The sequence below is a fragment of the Chiloscyllium punctatum genome, unplaced genomic scaffold (genome assembly GCF_047496795.1).
Source record: "Chiloscyllium punctatum isolate Juve2018m unplaced genomic scaffold, sChiPun1.3 scaffold_154, whole genome shotgun sequence".
Classification (NCBI taxonomy): domain Eukaryota; kingdom Metazoa; phylum Chordata; class Chondrichthyes; order Orectolobiformes; family Hemiscylliidae; genus Chiloscyllium; species Chiloscyllium punctatum.
The window spans coordinates 395,720-418,087 of record NW_027309888.1 but is presented as its reverse complement, the minus strand read 5'-3'; the positions used below and the strand labels follow the sequence as shown (position 1 = coordinate 418,087).

The window sequence follows — 22,368 nt, the reverse complement described above, 5'->3', positions numbered from 1 at the left end:
TGTTGTTGTTAATCACATTAACTGGGCTGGAGGTGACTGAACTTACATTGCCACTTTCTGAACCTCAGGATGTCTCTCTGGGCAGTAAGTCTCCACAAAGAGCAAAGTGACAATGAGCAGGGATCATCTGTTTTGATTTAAATTGTGATTGTAGCACGGCTGCTTCACAGCACCAGGCACAAGGTTGGAGTCCAGCCTTGTCCAACGGCTTGTGTGAAGTTCCCACATTCTCCCCAGGTTAGTGTGGGTCCCCTCCAGGTGCTCTGGCTTCCTCCCACAGTCCAAAGATGTGCAGGTTAGGTGGATCAGTTGTGCTAAATTGTTCACAGGATCCAGGATTGTGCAGACTAGGTGGATCAGCCATAGGAAATGCAGGGTTACAGTGAGAGTGTGCTCTGGACGTGATGTTCTTTTGATGGTCGCTGGGGTCTGATGGGCCAATGCTCTCCTTCCACACTGTAGGGATTTTATTCTATGATTGAGGATAAAGGCTACACAGCAGGGTGTCCTTGGAGAAGGAGCATGTGGTGTGGATCAATGCCCTCAATGCCTTTAGATAGAGGTGGGCACCGCAGGGGATACAGTACTTTATCTCCACCCCTGCCCCCTCCCCACAACTCTACTTTGATTTAGTCCCTTCTCACTCTGTCACTTGTAATGGTTTGCTTGGCGCGTAATGGAGTTTGAGTAGCTGGAAAGTGACGGTGTCTGGGAATAGACAGGATTTTGTTTTTCAGGAGGTTGAAAGCTTTAAAACTGTTATATTCAAACAGTTCAATTTATTTTCTTTAATTTTGCTTGCGGTGCAAAAAGCTCTTACAACGTTTTAAAACCAAAATTTACAAACCTTGTGTTAAAGATAAATGTTAAATAAAATCCATCAAACCATCCCTCACTGAAAACTGTTGTGGAAATGCAATCTCCTCGAGAATCCCTGTCCACTCCTTCCTACCCGGGCTCCATGACTATATACATACCTGGGAGATAGCAGCAGGAGGAGACCATTCAGCCTTTCAATCCTGCTCCACCATTCAATGGGAAACAGCTGACCATCCTGCTCAGTCTCCTGTTCCTGCTGCGTTCCAATCCCTTTTCATGACTTTACCTTGAAGAACTATATCTAAGTCCTCCTTTGGCTTCACTGCCTTTTGTTCCAGTGACGTTGTTGTGTTACTGTGTGGGTGTAGGCAGGGGTAATATGATGGTGCTCTTCCTGGAGGATGCACTCAGCATCCCTCATCATCCTGCAGTAACATCAACTGGGTTTCAGCAATGAGAGATAGAACCCATTTCCAGGATATGGGCATCACTGGCTCAGTCAGCATTTATACCCCATCTCTCGTTACCCTTCAGAAGATGGGAACCTCTGCTGTCTTGAACCATTCACAGTCCATTTGGCACAGATAGACCGACAATGCTGGGAGAGAGTGTTGCAGGATTTTGACCGAGTGATTCTCCATCTTTGGTTCTTCAAATGCTGGTTAACTTTATCACAATCTGCACATGATTTTGAGATTTCAGTCTGCAAATCTTCACTATCTAGCACCCTGAATAAAGGAATATGTACAGATTAGAAATTCAGAACAGACAATTCTAGTTTCTCTGGAATATCTATTTCCCCTTTCTTCCCCCAAAGCTGTAACCCTCCAGCCCACTTACTCTCTCCCACCATTCTGACTCTACTGCCCCTAATGTACACCCTCTACATTCTCATGGAGTAACTGATAAACAGATCCACGGCACCACTTCCCGTCCCTAGTTAGACTCTGCACCCTTTCTGGGTTCACTTCCTTTCCCTTCAGTTGCTGCAAGTCAATAATACAACAGCAGAATGAAACAAAATAAAACAGAAAGGGAGGTGGCAGATCCTGGACAGAAGAGGAACCTTCAGACTGGGAGAATGGGTCAGATTCTTCCTTGTTTCCCATTGGTCAATTCCCAGTGTTATGACAAGTTGCGAATGGAACTTGGTCCCATCTGGGTGTAGTGACACTTTGCACCCCCCCCCCCCAACTGATCAATACCATCGGCAGATGCATCCCTTCTCCAGCCAATCACAGTGTGAAATGCTTTCCACTAGTTAACCCAAAGAACATGCTCCAAAACCCGCCCACATTCTGTACATATACAGAATATACATATATTTCCCCACACACATGTGGTCCCTGCCTCAGGGACTGTGGGAGTTGTAGTCCCCATCAAGCCTCTGGAGACCTGTCCCTGGAAAGTGAAAGAAAGTGTGGGCTGGAGGGTGTTGTGTATAGGATATCCATTCAGACACACAGGACATGTGGGCTGTCACTGGGATTTACTGAGACATCTGCTTAGACACCCGGACTTCTTACGTAAGGAATATACATTCAGCCAATTGTGGGGTGGGGAGGTTAATAATGGGCAGCAGATTTTAAGCAGAGGTGGCTCAGTGACTAGCACTGCTGCCTCACAGCGTTAGGGACCCGGGTTTGAATCCAGCGTTAGGCAACTGTGTGGAGTATACACATTCTCCCCATGTCTGCATGGTTTTGTTCGATGCTCCAGTTTCCTTCCACAGTCCAAAGATGTGCAGGTTAGGTGGATTGGTCAGGCCAAATTGCTCATAGGGTCCATGCATGTGCTGGTTAGGCAATTAGCCACAGGAGATGCAGGGTTACAGGGAATGAGTGGGTCTGAATGGGATGCTCATCATAGGGTTGGTGTGGAATCGATGGATGAATACCCTGTTTCTGCACTATAGGGATTCTATTCTATTCTCATCAAGAAGAATGTACCTATCTCAATGTGTTGTGAATCTGTGGAATTCCCTATTCAAAATGCGGTGGATGCCAAGACGTGAGCCAATTTAATGAAGAGATACAGATTTTTAATTTGCAATGGGTTGAAGTGTGAGAGAGAGCAGGCGGGAAAATCCAGCTGAGACCGATGTGAGCTCAATCATCACCGAATTAAATGGTGGAGCTGGTTCGAAGGGCTGCATTGCCTCTCCTGTGCCCAGGGCTTATCTTCATACGGTAATAACCAGAAAGATGAATCCAAAACTCACCACCTTCACCAAAGGAGATTTTCAGAAACAGCAGGATAGTCAGGTGGATTAGCGTTCCAAACTTAGGTAGTGACGAAGTGTGTAGTAGATAATGGTTTTGCAATTTTAAACTGAGGGGAGACAGTGATTTATGGTTTTAGACTGTGTAGTACATTCACACCGTCCAGAATACTCTGTTGTGAATATCTATCCTGGACTTTTTTTACAAAGCCAAGGTCACTGACAATGAAACCAAAACACCCAGGAAACATCACCTCCCCTCGTAATCTGATAAAGACTTGTCATTAATCTGGTTGAATTTAGAACACAGATGGAAAGCGGAAGATTAAATCCAATCCCAAGATCCTGTGCTTAAACAAAGGAGACTACAATAGGATGAGGCAGGAGTTGGCTAATGCAGACTGGAAGCAAAGACTTTACTGTGGGACAGTTCTCAGACAGTGGAGGAATATCAAAGTAATTTTTCAAATTTCTCAGCAAAAATATATATCAGTGAAAAGGAAGGACCAGGAAAAGGAGTAATCTGCCATGTCGAAGGAAATAAGGGAGTCTATGAAATTGAAGTCGAAGGCATACAAATTGGCAAAGACCAAGGATAAATTCGGAGATTGGAAAAACTTCCAAGCTCAACAGAAAGTGTGATGGAATTGGGGATAAAAAGTGATGAGTAGCTATCCCCAGGGACAGAATAGCAGTTTACCCTGCTAGAGGGAAAACTATTGTGTGGGGAACATATGGCCTCTGTAATTGTTGAAGCACGTAACTGTTACCATACAGATAATCCTGATCAAGTTAAAAATCACAGCACACCCCAAATAATCCTGTTGGACTATAACCTGGTGATGTGTGGTTTTTAACTTTGTCCACCCCACCCCAACCCCGGCACCTGCACATCAGAATCCTGATAGATACCCCACTGAAACTGAAGCACCTGTCAGGTACTTGAGGGAGCCACAGGGGTGTGGGGGGAGGGGTGTGTGGTTTAACCACAGAGTGCTGAACTGAACTAGACTTTTGAACTGCCGTTGCCATGGAGATAATATTGAGAGACAGTCTGTATTCAAAGTCACAAACCACAAAAGGTATAAGAAGGGGAGCTGTACATCAGACAGGCGGGGAGTTACCTGATGCTGCCTGGAGGTGTTTTGCATGTAAACTATCCATGTACCTGCCATGTTTCATCAATAAAAGACTCAAAGAAGACCTCTCAGATTTCTGTGCCTAGTTATTCCTATCCAGCAGGGTTCAGGAATATGAGCACACAGCAGTCAGTCTTCACAGTGGAGAACACGAAGAGCATGCCAGTAATTGATAAGGAGACTGAGGAATGTGAAGACCAAGAAAAAACCATTATCACGAAAGAGTGAGAGCTGGGCAAGCTAATGGAGATAAAGATAAACAAGTCTCATTGCCCTGATGGAATACATCCCAGGATACCAACAGAGTTAGGGGGAAAATTAGCAAATGCACTTAGAGTTATAACGTCCTGCAGCAGAGACAGGCCCTTTGGCACAAACTGGCCCATGCCAATCAGATTGTCCATCCACACTAACCCCATTTCCCTGCACTTGGCCCATCTGCTTCTGAAACTTTCCTATCCATGTATTTGTCCAAATGTCTTTTACATGTTGTTAATATACCCACCTCAACCACTTCCACTGGCAGCTCATTCCATATACGTACCACCTTTGTGTAGAACAGTTGCCCCTCAGGTTCTCTTGTATTCTTTCTCCTCTACCTTTAACCTGATGCCCTCCAATCCTTGAGTCCCTGTGAAAAAGACCGAGTGCATTCACCTTACCCATGCCTCTCATGGTCTTATACACTTCTATAAAATATTCCCCCGCAGTTTCCTCTGCTAAATAAAAATGTCCTCACTTGTCCAACCTCTCCCTGTAACTCAGACCCCTGAGACCTGGCATCATCCTTGTAAATTTCTTCTTCACCTTTCCAGTTGAATAACTGAAACCTACACTGCACTCATCAAATTTCCCGTGTTTCCCCACGGCGCTGGAACCGATGTGACAACGCCAATGGATTACAATCAATGATCGATAATTCACTCCATTACAACAATCCCATTTTCATAGCTTTTTCCATGATGCAGGAATCCTTTTGTCTTTCTGGTTTCATGGCTAATTGTCCTCATACAAAACCAATCTGTGGCTTACCTGTTCCAGGGAAATGTGCCATGATTGTTTAGACTTTCAAAAACCAATGAAATCTCTCTCCATAGTCCCCACACTTACATGGACTTCGCTGTCTCAGTACTTTTTCCAGTCACTCAGACATTTGAAATATTCACCCACGGAGAGAATACACCACCTTTCCATCCAGATGAAAAGGTCAATGATATTCAGATCGGCATGGATCCAGTAACATGAAGTTCAATTTGAATTTCTCAACTGCAAATCCCCCCTTTCAATACTCTATAACAGAGAAAACAGAAAGTGCTGGAGATCCTCAGCAGGTCTGGCAGCATCTGAAATGGTAACAGATGCAGGAAACATTGCAGCCTTGAAGAAGTGTTGAGATGATCACACCAGGCACGTGCGCTTGATGACCATTATGGAGAAGATGGGGACAGGGATCCCTTTCTGGAAGGGCCTTGGTGAGACCACACCTGGAGTACTGTATACACCTTTGTTCCCCTTTTCCAAGGAAGGCTCTCCTGCTTATTGAGAGAGTGTAAAGGAGGATAACCAGATGAGTCCTGGGATGTGAAGATAGTTAAGGACTGCAGATGCTGGAAGTCAGAGTCTGTACAATATGGACCTGGGGAGGTGCAGGTCAGTCAACATCAGAGGAGCAGGAAGGTTGATGTTTTGGGTCAGGACCCTTTGTCAGTCTTGATAAATAGCCCTGACTGAAACGTCAACTTTCCAGCCCCATCGTATTCATGCTGGTCATCAAGCACCTATTTATGCTAGTCCCACGTTCTGGCACTCAGCGTGTAACCGATATTGCAGTGCCTGGTGTGATCATCTGAACACTTCTTCAAGGCTGCAATGTTTCCTGCATCTGTCATCATTTCAGACACTGACAGACTTGCTGAGGATCTCCAGCGCTTTTTGTTTTTATTGCAGATTTCCACCATTTTGCTGAAGCACAGAGTCATAGACATGTAAACAGCTCCAGATTTTGTTGACTCACCTTCCTGGGATGTCAGGACTGATGGATGAAGAGGGACTCAATCTTCGTTTAATCCTCCTTTCCTTTGGCTTTCTGAGCCGCTAACTACATCACTAATATTCTACCTCCCATTCCCTGTCCTGAATCTGACCCATATAAGCCTACACTTTCGTTCCCATCTCCCTGCCAGACTAGTTACAAACTCACCAATCGAACTGGCAAAATCCCCCACCAGATTTGTCTCAGCTCTGCCCAGGGGTAACCGGTCAGGCTGGTACAGGTCCCACCCAGAAACAGTCCCAGTGCCTGAAGAATCATAACCCTTCTGCGGTACACCATTTCCCCAGTCACACATCCAGCAGATCTACCTTCTCATTCCTGCTCTCATTAGCACATGGCACTGGAAGTAAGTCTGACATTATTACATTTCAGGAGCTACATTTTAATGCATCTCTGCTCTCCCTATGTCCATCTTTCAGGCCCTCAGCCCTCTGTTTAGCAATGTCCTTGGTATCTGTGTGTTGCATGACCATGGACTGTTTACCCTCCAGCTCCAGAATGTCCTGCAGCCACTCCATGATATCATGGATCTTGGCACCAGGGAGATTACATCCCATCCTGGATTCTTGTCTGTGGGCACAGAAGTGCCTGGCTGTACCCCTGATTATTGAATCCCCTGTCACTATAGCCCTGCCACTCTCATTCCTCTTGTTCTGATCAGCAGAGCTCTCTGTGGTGTCATGAACCTGGCTGATGCTGATTTCCCGAGAAGCCACCCCACCCATTCCTGCCCTTACAGAATCCCAAGCGGTATACAGTATCTGTATGAGAAGGGGATAACAACAGGGGACTCCTGTACTCACTTCCTGAGCCTTTTACTTGATCTGATGTTCACCCATTCCCTTTCTGCCTGTGTAACCCTCACCTGCAGTGTGACTAACTCACTAAACGTGCTGTCCATAACATTCTCAGTATTGCAGATGCTCCACAGTGAGTCCACTCACAGCTCCAGCTCTGAAAGGCAGTTTCCCAGTAGCTGCAGATGGGAACCCTTCCTGCACAAATAGCCGTCAGGGACACTGGAAGCTGCCCTTATTTCCCACATTGTGCAAGAGGAACACACCACGGGTCTGAGGGCTCCTGTCACAACGTCTCTCTACATTCATCTAGTTACTCCCATTAAGAGAATTTAAATGAGTGAGTAACCTTCCTTCACTTCAAACATGTCCATTATAATAACAAAAAAAATCTTTACTTAAGCTGATATGTCATACTTTAAAAACTTAAATACTCCACAGGTATCACTGACAAATTGGCTATTCCCATTGGGACTGAATTTCTGAAAGGCCTGAATTAAAACGGAGTTTCAGCTTCACCTTCTCCCTGTCTCACCTCACTATTTACACCCAACTCCAAAACACTCTCATTGAGCCAAGCAGCCCTCACAGTGCAGCCCTGTCATTTTCATTATCTGCTCACACCTACACTGCCCTCATCCTCCTGTACTGTTCTAATGCATCTCAATGGGAGCTCAGACCAGCATTGCATCTTTCAATTCATCCCTTTGTAACCCCAGAGTCAAAATGGACTTCAGCAGTTTCTGAATGAACAGACAATTGTCAGAATCTGGAACGTTCCACCTGAAATGGTGCTGGAATTTGATTCCACGAGAAATTTGCAGAGAATTGGAAGTAGGGTGTTTACAGATTAACATTATAAAGTGGATGATTGAGACTAAATCTGACAGTTCCTGCAAAAAGGAGAGGTGGAATTTGGTTAAATCTGTGCTCTCTCTCACGCCAATACCTCCTTCCACAGCTGCAGGGCCAAGGATTGAACACATACCCCAAGGGTGATCCAACCATGACCTTGAACATCTTTCTGCTTTTGGCTTGACAAAAATATTGAAGATATTTTCCCACAGACAGAACAGACAAACCTTTCTCATTCCACAGTTAAATGCCAATGATATTCAGATCCTGAGGACTCCGCTGACTGTAGAACCTTGTTTTTTTGAGATCCCAGTCTCAATTAATATCCTATAAAATTAATTCACAAAACAAAGCTCACAGTCAGTGCAAGATGAATAGTGAAGACAAACACTTCTCTCGGTATGTGTTTGATGTGTAAATGCTCCTCTTCAAATCGCCCCGCCCCCACCCAGGAAGAGGACACGTGCATGCTCCTTGCTGTACCTTGCCCCAAATAACGATGGCGGCTATAACCCAGGACTTCTCACTACCTGAGGCCCAAGCCATCTTCCCCTTTGCTGCAAACGTGGGACCAAGAGTTTCTAATTCAGACTAACGACTTGCAGAGTGTAAATAAACCCTCCCAGTCTACACTGATAAATTTCATCTGGTTTCTGCTGCCACTCTCCCCTTTCCTCCTCCTGCACACACCATGGGTTATCGTGGGTCCAGTGACCCTTCCTCAGAACAGATGACAGCTGGGAAAATTAGAATCCCTTCAGGAAACAGGCCCTTTGACCCAACAATTCCACACCCACCCTCCGAAGTTTATCCCACCCAGACCCATTCTCCTACTCTATTACTCTCCATTTCCCCCGACCTAATGCACATCCCTGAACCCTACAGGAACCTTAGCTGGGCCAATTCACCGAACCTACAGATCTTTGGGCTACAGGAGATAGGGATTAAAGAGTAAATAATAGGTGGGGACAGAGCCCAAAGAGACACAGGAACATTTGGAAAGATAAGGGAGTGGGAAGGTGGAAAGCTGTTAATGGAGGAGACAGGAACCTTCCAGCATCTCAGTGGCGGTGGTGGAAATGGTGGCTGATGATCTACATTGTGCCTGCAAAAAAGACCCTGAGCTTCCAGTTGCCTGCTCATTAACACACAAGACTGTTCCCTGTCCAACATCTCTGTCTCATGCTTACTGCAGTGTTCCAGTGAAGCTTGATGCAAGCTGGAAGAACACTTCAGAACATACCAAATGGCTTCCTATTTCAAGGACTGCAATTTCCCCTCACATATGGTTAACAATGCCCTCCAGTGTATCTCCTCCACTTCCCACACCACTGCCCTTGAACCCCACCCCTCCAAATGCAACAAAGATGGAATCCCACCATCCTCACCTTCCACCCAGATACAATGCATCATCCTCTGCTCTTTCCACCATCAGATCCAACCACCTGAGATATATTTCCCCTCCCCACCCCTTTCAGCATTCCACAGAGACCATACCTTCTGTGACTTCCACGTTAGATCCACGGTCCCCACCAACCCACCCTCCACCCCAAGCACCTTCGCTTGCCACTGCAAGAGGTGGAAAACCTGTGCCCACACCTTCCCTTTAACTCCATCCAAGGCACCACTGGATCCTCCCACATCCAGCAGAGATTTCCCTGCCCACCCAAACACCTCACCTATTGTGTCCCTTACTCTCAGGATGCCAAATTTTGGAATATTTCAGGGAACATTTCTGGGACACATGCACCAACCAACCCCACCGCCCTGTGATCGACCATTTCGCCTACCCCCCACCCCATCCGCCACCACGCTGACAAGGACATGCAAGTCCTCCATCCCCAAATCCGAGCCACCCGACACCTGGAGGAAGAACACCTCATCTTCCACTTTGGGAACTTTCAAACACATGGCATCAAGGTTTCCTCATCTCCCACTCCGCAACTTATCTCAGATTCAACCCTCCAACTCGGCACTGGCCTCTTGAACAGTCCTACCTGCCCATCTTCCTTCCCAATTATTCATTCCACCCTCTCACCACTACCCTCCATCTACAACCACCTTTTGCCTCCGAGCTCGCTTCCCCCAACCCCAAGAACCACTCCCTATTTATCTCTCAGCCGTATTCCACCACCCACATTTCTGATGAAGTGCTGACATTCCCAATACGTCAATTCTCCTGCTCCTTGGATGCTGCCTGACCTGCTGTGCTTTTCCAGCAGCACACTTTAACACAAGCTGGAAGAACGACACCTCATCTTCCACTTGGGGACCCTGCAACCCTCTGGCTTCAACATCAAATTCAATAATTTTAGGTCCTGAACTCTCCCACGTCCTCGTGTCTTTGCCCCCTACCCCACATACCAGGCCTTGTTGTTGCATAGCCTTCCAGTACACACTACCTATGGTTAGTCACTAACAGTCCCCATAAACAGCTATTCACCCTCCCCCCCCGTCCGATCATTATTCACTCCTTTGTCCAACTGCTCCTATCTCTCTCTTTGGACTCTATCCCCACCTATCATTTACTCCTTAACCCCAACCTTCTGCATAAAAACAGACTTTTTTTTTTCTCAGTAACGTCAGTTCCTGAGGAAGCGTCACTGGATCGAAAATGCGAACTGATTTCTTTTCACAGATGCTGCCAGATCTGCTGAGCTTTTCCAGTACCTTCTGGTTGTTGTGTGTGATTTACAGCATCCGAAGTTCTTTTGGTTCTAGTTTACCCAGAGTATCTAATTCAGGTCCAGCAGACTGAAACAGTGTTTATCAACCTTCCCAGTCCACACTAACTCCATCTCTCTCCCAGTATCTGCTGTCTCTCCCACTCCTTCACATTCAGTCCCCCCTCACAGTGACACTGCACCTGCAAAGCTGATGGTCATGTGTTGGCCTGCTGAACCCACCCCTCATTCACTCCCATTGGTTGTAGGATCACGCCAACTCTCCTATTGGTCTGAAGCTATGTCAATCAGCCAGGCCCCATTGTGACCTGAGTGGTGGGATCCTCCCAGGTGCATCAGAGGCTGAGGGGTGACCTCATAGAGGTTTATAAAACCATGAGGGGCCTGGGTAGGATAAATAGACAAGGTCATTTCCCTGGGGTCGGGGGAGTACAGAATGAGGGGGCATAGGTTTAAGGTGAGAGGGGAAGAATTTAAAATGGATCTGAGGGGCAATTTTTTTTCCCCACTGAGGTTGGTGCGTGTATGGAATCTTCTGTCAGGAAGTGGAGGATGTTGGTACAATTAAACCATTTGGCATTTGGATGGGTATATGAATAGGAAGGGTGTAGAGTGATATGTGCCAAGTGTTGGCAAATGGGTCTAGATTAGGTTGGGATATCTGGTCAGCATGGACCAGTTTAACCAAAGGGTTTATTTTCATGCTGTACATCTCGACGGCTCTGCCCTGTGATGGGCTTCATCATTCACAGTGAATGGGTCAGTATCACAGAACACAGGGACTGGAGGCTATTCAGACCATTGGGGCTGTACTCTCTCCCTCTGGAGATGGTGCCAGTCTATCCCAACTCACCTCCCATTTGGACATAGCCCTCCAAATCCTTCCTTAAAAAAGTTACATTTCAAATTTGTTTTGACAATAACTACTGTATCTGCATCCAGCTGTCTTTTAAACTGTTCCAGATGCTAAGAACTTAGTGAGTGAAATAATCTTCACATTTTTCCTCTGCATTATTTGCCAGTTACCTGAAAATAGTTACTAAAAATTGTGACGTTAAAAATTTCTCACTCTGTCTCTCTGTAAATGAAATATCCTGGAAACAAATCAACTCCTGGTCGAAATCACTGCTTAACCTTCTCAGCTCCAAGGAGAATTGTCAGACCTTCTGCTAACTCTCCATAAAAGAGAAACCTATCTTAATTTTAAGTTATTAGTGCCATAGAGATGTACAGCACAGAAACAGACCCTTCAGTCCAACTTGTCCATGCTGACCAGATATCCTAAATTAATCTCGTCCCACATGCCAGCCCTTGGCCCATAGACTTCGAAACCTTTCCCAATCACATATCCAGTGAGATGGCTTTTAAATGTTCTAACTGTACCAGCCTCCACACTTTCTCTGGCAGCTCATTCCATACACGTGCCACGTTCAGCTTGAAACTTTGCCCCTAATATCCCTTTTCAATCTTTTCCCTCACTCCTGTGCTTTCTGGTTTTGGACTCACCTAAACAGGAATAAGACCCTGGCTGTTTACACTATCCATGCCCCTAACGATTTTATCAATCTCTATCGTCACCTCTCAGCATCCGATTCTCCAGTGAGAACAGCCTCAGTCTATTCAGCCTCTCCCTATAAGCTCAATCCCTCAACCCTGGCAACATCTTTGCATCTTTTCTGAATCCTTTCAAGTTTCACAATATCATTCCAATAGCAGGGAGACCAGGAATGAAAGCAGAATTCCAGAAGTGGCTGAATGAATGTCCCGTACAGCCGCAAAATGACGTCACAACACCTGTACTCAATGCACTGACCAGTAAAGGCAATTACACCAAACATTTACTTCACTACCCTGCCTATCTATGGTTCCACTTTGAAGGAACTATGAACCTGCACTCCAAGATCTCTTATTTCAGCAACACTCCCCAGGGCCTTCCCATTAAGTGTAGAAGTCCTGCCTTGATTTGCTTTTCCAAAATGCAGAACCTCACATATATCTAAATTAAACTGAATCTGCCACTCCTCAGCCCATTTGATCGGAGTCTCATTGTACTTTCTGGTAACCTTGCTGTCCATTGCACCTCCAATTTTGGTGTCTATTGTAAACCTACTAACCATAGCTCCTATATTCACATAGAAATCATTTATATAAATGGCAAAAAGCAGTGGACCCAGCACCCAATCTAACAGCATATTGCTCATCACAGGCTTCCAGTCCAAAAAGTACCCTCCACTATGACACTGACTGCTCAGTGAGGTTAGAGCTCATGGAATACAGGGAGATCTAACCATTTGGATACAGAACTGGCTCAAAGACAGAAGACAGAGGGTGGTGATGGAGGGTCGCTTTTCAGACTGGAGGCCTGTGACGAGTGGAGTGTTACAAGGTTCAGTGTTGGATCCACTACCTTTCATAATTTATATCAATGACTTGGATGTGAACATAGGAGGTTTAGTTAGTGAGATGACACCAAAACTGGAGGTGTAGTGGACAGTGAAAAAGGTTACCTCAGAGTACAATGGGATCTTGATCAGATGGGTGAATGGGCTGAGGAGTGGTATTTTGGGAAAGCAAATCTTAGCAAGACGTATACACTTAATGATAAGGTCCTGAGGAGTGTTACTGAATAAAGAGACCTTGGAGTGCAGGTAGATAGGATAGTGAAGGTGGCATTGGTATGCTTTCCTTTATCGGACAAAGTATACAGTACAGGAGGTGAGGTCATGTTGTGGCTGTACAGGATATTGGTTCGGCCACTTTTGGAACGTTGCGTACAAATCTGGTCACCCTCCTATTGGAAGGATTTTGTGAAACTTGAAAGGGTTCAGGAAAGATTTACAAGAATGTTGCCAGGATTGGAGGATTTGAGCTCGGCTGGGGGTTGAATAGAGGTTGAATAGATTGGGGCAGTTTTCCCTGCAGCGCCGGAAGCTGAGAGGTGATCTTATCGATGCATATCAAAACATGAGGTGCATGGATAGGATAAATAGACAACGTCTTTTCCCTGGTATGGGGGATCCCAGCACGAGAGGGCATAGGTTTATGGTACGAGGGGAAAGACTTTAAAGAGACTTGAGAGAGAACGTTTTCACACAGAGGGTGCAACGTGCATGGAATGAGCTGCCAGAGGAAGTGGTAGAGTCCATTACGATTGCAACATTTAAAAGGCATCTTCATGTGTATATGAATAGGAAGGATACGGGCCGGGTGCTGACAGGTGGGACTAGATTGCATTGGGATATCTGATCAGCATGTACTGGTTGGACTGACGGGTCTCTGTTTCTGTGCTGTCCATCTATGACTCTTTGACCTTCCAGCCAATTCCGTATTCAAACAGCTAGTTCCGCCAGAATTCTATGGTATTGAACCTGCTAACCAGTGTGTTATGTGAAACCTTGTGTCTTTCTCAAGTCCAAGTTAATGATTTCAATGCCCAAAGCCATGCTGACTCTCCCTAATCATTTCTTGCTTTTCCAATGACATGTAAATCCTGTCCCTGAGAATCCCTTCCAACAAATTCTCTGCCACTGACTTCAGGCTCACCGGTTTATAGTTCCCTGGCTTTTCCTTACCACATCTCTCAAATAATGGCGCCAGTCTTCCAGCACCTCACTTGTGGTGTTTGATGATACAAATATCGCAGCGAGGGGCCCAGCAAAAGCTTTTCTAATTACCCACAAAGTTCTGGGATACACCTGATCAGATTCCAGGGATTAATCCACCTTTATGCATTTTAAGTCATCCAGTACCTCATCCTCTGTAACATGTACACTTGCAAAGTTATCACTATTTATTTCTCCAACTTCTCTAACTTTCATATCCCCTTTCAGTAAAATCTGACATGAAATACTTAGAATCTCTCCCACCTCCTGCTGTTCCATAGACAGTCTTGTTGATCTTTGAGGTTCGCTATTCTCTGCCTCCTTATTCTTTTGTCTTTAGTGTATTTGTAGATTCTCTTTGGTTTTTCCTTAAACCTATTTCCCAAAGCTATCTCATGTCCTCTTTTCTGCCTCCTGGTTTCCTGCGAGTATACTCCTACTGCCCTTATAGTCCTCTAGGGACTCACTCAAACCACATGGTCTGTACCTGCCATATCCTTTCTTCATTTTCTTGATCAGAGCTTCAATTTCTCAGATCACGCAGCATTCTCGACGCCTCCCAGCCTTGGCCTTAACGGGAACTTACTATCTGCGTACTCTCATTGCAGCAGGCCTATGGAGGCAATGGCAGATGATGACAGAGAAACAATCATTATCAGTAAAGAGGGAGTGTTGGGAAAGGGAACAACTCATCCTTATCTCTATAATTCCTCTCTAGCCTCAGAACTATCACTATCTCTGGGATCAAAAACATCTCAATCAATGCAACATCTTCCAATCTCAAATCTCCTCCAGTCTCAACACCCTCCCTATCTTTAATCTTGTCCACCCTCTCAAATCTCTGTGATATGCCTTTCTTTAATTCCAACCTTCAGGATAACCCATTTTTATTTCAGATTCCTGAACCCTGAGCTCCACAATGTCCCGCTTAACCTCTGTCACATTTTCCTCCAAAAAAAAAAAACATTAATCAATCATGTATTCTAATATCACCTTCTCTGACCTGGTTTCTATTGTGGCTTGTCATATTCCTATATTATGCATCTGTGGTCGACATGACAGAAAACGTTTTTGTGGTCCATTGGGTTTATGCTGTAAAGAAACCTCCCAGCTCACTATTTTAATCCCATTTTCCAGCACTGAGCCCATAGACCTGTCAGCCTTGGCCTTGCAAGTATGTTCCTAAATATATCTGAAATGCCATCGGGATTTCTGTCTCTCACTCACTTCCAGACAGTGAGGTTTAGTGGGACTTTTGCTCTATGATATCACCCACAGGAACACAGAGCAGCTGGGTCTGTGCGAACCACAGATCGCCCACACATTGGGAAGGATGGCAGGGTCCCTGAGAGGGAGCACAGGAGAGTTACCAGGATGGTTCAAGGAATGGGGGATTTTAGTTGGAGAATTTGTGGGGCTTTTTTAACATTAATTACTCATGTGACATGTGTGTTGCTAATACACATCAAGAATAACCATCCACAATTAATGGACTCTCCTTTTCAACCTATCCCCTTTCTTGCGCTGTGGTAACCTTCAGGTTAACCACCACCGACATCTCTCTAATGAGAGAGCAGTCCTATGGTCTGGGAGGACAATGCTGACTTGATCTTTCACACAGAGATGCCACTGCCCTCGAGGGTGGGGAGAGAGAATGCTGAAGGTGGTGGATGGGAAAACACTCAGGTACAGTGCTTTATCATGGAGGATGTTCAATTTCTTTAATATTGTTGCGCGGGGGGGGGGGGGGGGGGGGGGGGGGGTGCACTGATGCAGGCAAGTGGAGAATGTTCCAACACAATCCTGATGTGTACCTTATAGAGAGCAAACAGACATTGGGGAATCAGCGGTTTGGAAAAACAGAGTATTATCCTTGTAGCAAAGGAAATTGTGGGGAGCTGTGACAGAGCGGTTTACAAAAGTTACACATTATAATAATAAACCTTACATGCGTCAGCTCATTATACAAGGATTACAGGACACATGTTGAAGATTTGGGAAGATCTATTGAGAGGATGGTTTGATTCAAAGGAGAACTTTTATGCAGCAAATGGTATTGATCTGGAACACAATACCCTCACACAATATGAATATCCAGGTCCTGAAGTATTGAGTAATTCTGTCAGAGTTTGGCGTTACAATGACTGAGATTCCCATCTGAATGTACACCTGTAATACAAGTTTGTAAAATCCGTCACTGTCAGTTCAAGTTTGAAACTTATACAATCCCCTCCTCCTGGCATAGGATGATTAGATTACTTACAGTGTGGAAACAGGCCTTTCAGCCCAACAAGTCCACACTGACGCGCAACCCACCCATTCCCCTACATTTACCCCTTTACCTAACAATATGGGCAATTTAGCATGGCCAATTCACCTGACCTGCACATCTTTGGACTGTGGGAGGAAACCGGAGCACCCAGAGGAAACCCACACAGACACGGGGAGAATGTGCAAACTCCACAGAGTCAGTCACCTGAGGCGGGAATTGTACCTGAGTCTCTGGCGCTGTGAGGCAGGAGTGCTAACCACTGTGCCACCATGCCGTCCTGACTGTACACATTACCGCTGGTGGAGGTCAGCAGGCAATTCAGGGGCAAATCTGTGTGGGTTTCTATGAGTTTCCACCTTGGGACTTCATGTGACTGAACATGAGACAGAATGATCCAAGATTCAGTCAGATATGGAGAGCAGGATTTGCTTCCTTTTCTTTCTTCTGTGCTGCCGCTGTGCCTCCACAATAAGACATGGGGTGTGAAAGGCCCATGCACCTTGATGGGCAAGTTGTCTCCATGCTCACCAAGGGGCAGCAAGCTCCTCCCAGTCATTAAACAGAGTATCCCTGAAAACATAGCAACTGAGCATGATTCCCACTGCCCAGTGCTCCCAGTAAATGTTTCAAATAATGAGGGGGGAAATCTAGAAAAGGCATAACAGGAATGTTCCAAGAGGATTATAAACAGTTTACAGAGAGATATTCACAGGAAAAGTGTGCAACAAGTTGGCAAATGGAGCATAACTTGGGATAAACTGTAGAAAGCTGCACCAGAAAGGGACGGGGGGGGGGGGGGGGGGGGAATGAGCAGGAAACACAAAGCTAGCACACAGTTACAACGTGGAATCAGGAAAGGGAATGGAATACTGTCCCTTATTTCAAAGAGTTTGCAATATAAGAGTTTGGAGTATATACCTTAGGGCAACTAAACAAATGGCGAGTGAGACCACATCTGGAGTAACGTGAACAGATTTGGTCACTTTAGTTAACGAAACAGAGCAGTTTATTGGAGGCATTTGAGAGAAGATCCTTTTTGAAGGGATTATCCTGTAAATAAAGGCTGAACAAGTTGGGAATCTACTCACTGGACTTTGAGAGCTGATCTCTGAAACATACAGGATTCTGTCGAGGTTTGACAGGGTAAATATGGAGAGGATGTGTCCCATTACAGGCGAGTCTTGAACCAGATTCTGGATCAGTCGCGGAATCAAGGGCTCTGTTTCAGATTTGTCAAGTTAAAGGCAACACCGACACAGGTTAGGGTTTCAGTAGCAATGGAGCTGGGGTGAGAAGGAGACAAGCAACGTTTAAGAGATTGGAATTCCTGGTGTTTGTGATTGTATAGATGTTTGATCAGAAGGTCACCTTGGGGTCAGATATGAAAACAATATTGTGAAGAATGTAGTTCTGCCTCAGCCACCTCCCAATGAGAGGGAGGGACACAGCAGTAAGGAAAATGTATTTGGAATAACAACTGAAGGCAATGGGTTTAACAATTGCAGTGTTTCATTGGAGTGAATCGAAGCGTGGTAAGCAGTTTGATAACTGAGTAACAGTGGAGTAATGGAGAGGGATGATGGGGAGGGAGAGCTGGGCATTGTCAGTGTACATGTGAAACCTAACGCAGTGCTTTTGGGCGATGTTACCTCCTGGCAGTATGTAGGTGAGAAACAGGATGGACCAAGGATAGATCCTGGAGGGACACCAAATACAATGAATTCAGAAAGGAAAGGGAGAGTGGAGACGGAGCAGGATTTTCCAATGATGGGGAGGCCAAATATTAGGATTTAGCAGAATGGGAGAGAAGGACCTAACCAAAAAAGACAGACAGACAGATCATGGAACAATATCTGTGAATTGCAAGGTGGGGGGGGGGGGGGGTGTGGGGTGGTGACAAGCAGGAGGATTAGACAGAGATTTGGAATGTCCATGATTTAGCTACACTAGGGTAAATGGTCAAGATGACCTCTAATAAGGCTTGACAAAGGACTCGAGGAAATGCAAGTTTAGGACTAAAATGAGGAGCACCCTTGTGAGGCAGTTTGGCTTGGTGGGCGAGTGGAGAGGGAGGGAAGAAGCAGAGGCAGCAGATCGGATTATCTCAATGTTATTGACAGAGAAACTCCATGTGCTCCTCACTCTTGTTGTTGGAGGGGAGGATGGAGGAGACAGGATAATGGACAGTGTTTTTATGTCCAAAACAATAAACAAAACCTGTGATAGTGATTCTAAAAATAAGTGAACAAACCTGTCGTATTTATCATTTATCAAGAATATTAAAATATACAACTGAAGTTCAGGTTTGAATCACAAATCGGTAGAGGTTGGCTCTGAAGTCAAGAAAATGATAACTGGAATGAAGAATCTACTGTTTGCCATGGAACCATTGGGGATGTTTTTCTACCATTGACAATGTCCTTGAGGGAAAGAAACCCGACAGTGGCCCATCAAGTCACTCATTGTATTAATCACTACACAGTCTCAACAAAGGAATGAAACTGGATGGACCACATTACATCTACCAATGCACTAGCAAATACAACCACAAAATCAGCCCGCTTGACCCTGCAACTTCTGCCTCACTGTGGGCCAACAACAGCAGAACTGTACTCCAGCCCAATCTGAAATCTCATGGCCTGATATCCACCACTCAACCATTAACATCAAGCCAGGGGAATCAACCCTGGTTCAATGGTGAATGCAGGAGGGCATGCCAGGAGCAGTACAAGGCATACCTAAAATTGAGGTGCCAACCTGGTGCAGCGACCAAACCTGCATGGCAAACAGCACAAGCAACACCAAATAGAACTAAGTGATCCCATAACCAACAGATGAGATCAGAGTTCTGCAGTTCTGCCACACCTAGTCAAGAATAGTGATGGACAATTAAACAACTCACTGGAGGAAGCATCACAGATATCCCCACCCTGACCGATGGAGGGGTCTCACACATTCATGCAACAGATAAGAGGACAGCATTAGCAGCGATTTTCAGCCAGCAGTGCCAAGTGGATGAGCCTTCTCCATTGGTCCCTGACATCACAGATATGAATCGACTTGGCTGAAAACTCATTTCCAATCAGATCAAGAAATGGATAAGCAGTGTAAAGGTATGGGCCCTGCCAATATTCTGGCAATAATACTGTTGGCTGTGCTCCAGAAATTGCTGCCCACCAAGGCAAGTACTGCTCCAACACTGGCACCTACTGACTTTGTGGAACATTGCTCAGGCATGTTCCAACACAAAAACACAGGGCAGATCCAACTCAGCCAATTCCCCTCCATCAGCCCACACTCGCTCAGCAGTGAAGTGATGGAAGGTGTCATCAACACTGCTGTCAAGCAACTGCTCAGCAATAACCTGCTCAGCGATGCCCAGTTTGGGTTCTGCCAGGGCCACTCAGTTCCTGAGCTCGTTACAGACTTGATTCACAAATTGACAAACAGCTGAATGAGGTGAGGATGACAGGCCAGACCCCCTCCAAGACCACTATTTCAACTTCAGTGATATCACCTGACCTCACCACAGTCTCGGCTCATTTGCTGAAACTCTCATTCATTCCTTTTGTTAATCTAGATTTCATTGTCTAAACCCACTCCTGGCCAGCATCCCACATTCACCCTCCCAATAATCTCAAGAATATTGAAAACTCTACTGCCGATGTGCTCACTTGTACCAAAACTGATCATTGCTGATCAATCAAAAGACTCCCATTTGCAAGCAACAACAATTTACTTTCGCACCTTTGAATTAATTCCTGGCTGTAATCATTCCTATCTCCCTGCACCACACACCCTTTCATATCTCAATAACTCATTTTAGTTCAGACTCTCAATGATGTGTTTATTTTTGAGTTCACCTGTGAGACTGTTTCTACAGATTCCAAGGGAACATGGTGTGGAATCCCCACTCTGACTCTCTAAGATCTACTTTCTTCCTTTAAGGCATTCTTGAAAAACTGCTTATTTGGCAATCGTTTTGGTCACTGGACACAATATTCTCCAGCTGTAGCCTTATGTCAAAACTTCTCAATAATATTTTTGTGAAATTAAAACCATGATGATTTGTACAGATATCTTCTACTCTTCAATATCGCTGAGTGAATAATCTGTAATGACTCTTACCCAACCACGTTGTGGGAGCACCTTCACCACACAAACTGCAGCAGTACAAGGCAGTCAAACATCACCCTCTCCACAGGCAACAAGGCTTTGGCATTGATCACCGGTTTCTGTGGAAGGAGAAATACACAGTTGATGTTTCAGGGAGTGCAATATGAATTACAGGGAATGAAAATGGTGCAGAATTTGACTGTTAAATTGAAGGAAAATGCACTCGCTTATTGGAAAAAAGAATTCTTGACTGTCAAAGATATTGTGGAAAAAATAACCTGATAATCGAACATCATACGGTCAGGAGCCGGGCAGCAGTGGACAATTCATTTACATTCCTGAAGAAGGGCTTATGCCCAAAACGTTGGTACGCCTGCTCTTCAGATGCTGCCTGGCCTGCTGTGTTTTTCCAGCTCTACATTTTTCAATTCATTTACAAAACAGCTGTGAAAGTAATAGTAAAATACCATACAGAGCAAAAATACAAATATGAGAGACTGAGGAAGCTAGATACTGAACAAGTGGACATCAGAGAACCCAGAGGTGAACCAGAGCAGAGTTCACTTTTATGATCCCACAGTCAAAGATGTCGAGCACAGAAATAGACTTTTTTCGGTCCAACCTATGCCAACCAGATATCCTAACCTAATCAACCTAAATTAAATCCTTTTTGCCACTTCTCAGCCCATTGGCCCATCTGATCAATATCCCACTGTAGTCGGAGATAACCTCCTTCATTGTCCACAATACCTCCAATTTTGGTGTCACCTGCAAACTTACTAACTATACGGCCTCTATTCACATCCAAATCATTTAAATGAATGACGAAACAAATCCAGAATAAAACTCCATTTCTCTGGGTTTGAATGTGCTCTGTGTAAATCCTGCCCTATGACTCTTTTTACCAGGGAAGGCTGTACATACATCCCTCTGAACTTTGCCCCCCACAAAGCTGGCGGCCGCGCACGTGTCCAGTGAATCATTGCCCCGAATAAAGATGGCGGCGCTCACTCGGGCCGATTACTCAACGAGGCATATTCCCGTTTGCTGCAAAAACGGAACTGTACGTTTCAAATTGGTATTTTCCGATGTGTACCAAATGATTGTAAAACCTCTCAGACCATACCAACACCATTTCCCTCCCGCTTCCTGCTGTTTATTTCTTTCCTTACCGACAGCTCTCCGCGCACACACATTCCGAACATCCGCGCTCACTGCGAGGATGATCACGTGATATAGTCTAGTCCCGCCCTCATTCACTGATTGGCCGGAGGACCAACTGCCCCGCCAGGTCCTCAAGCTCCTCCCCTGCCTTTCCATTGGTCCGCCGCTGACATCAATCACTTCTTCGGTCCAACCTGTCGATGCCAACCAGACATCCAAACCTAATCTATCTAAATTAAATCCTATCTGCCTGTCCTCAGCCCATTGGCCCATCTGATCAATATCACACTATACTCATCATTCAGTTATGTTTAGTTTGGCAATGAAAAGGGATAGGTATGTGTCAAGGTGAAGACTTATCGATGGGGCAGTGGCAATTATAATGCGATTAAGCAGGAATTAAGATGCATAGGATGGAGTACCGAAATGCTGTGGATGCAGACAATGGAAATGTGGAGCTGGTTTAAGGAACAGATATTGCGTGTCCTTGATAGGTATGTCCCTGTCAGGCAGGGAGGAAGTGATAAGGTAAGGGAACCGTGATTTAGCACAGAAATTGCATCTCTTGTTAAGAAGAAGTAGGAGGATTATGTTTTGATGAGGCAAATGGTACAGATGTGGCGATGGAGACTTACAGATCAGCTAG

At 45.3% G+C, this 22,368-nt stretch overlaps 1 long non-coding RNA gene across 4 annotated transcripts; it reads right to left on the bottom strand.

The window, feature by feature from the left end:
- Positions 1-741: 741 nt before the first annotated feature.
- LOC140471692 (uncharacterized) lies at positions 742-21,782 on the bottom strand. 4 transcript variants are annotated; one of them, XR_011957200.1, is made up of 6 exons: positions 21,731-21,782; positions 20,837-21,002; positions 20,571-20,677; positions 14,658-14,783; positions 4,724-4,810; positions 742-1,547 (listed from the first exon to the last, which is right to left on the bottom strand). It is a non-coding gene; the product is annotated as an uncharacterized lncRNA (long non-coding RNA). The 4 variants fall into 4 exon arrangements; XR_011957202.1 differs by lacking the exon at positions 20,837-21,002 and having other exon boundaries at positions 4,685-4,810; positions 21,731-21,779; XR_011957199.1 differs by lacking the exon at positions 20,837-21,002 and having other exon boundaries at positions 21,731-21,779.
- Between the last annotated feature and the right edge of the window lie 586 nt (positions 21,783-22,368).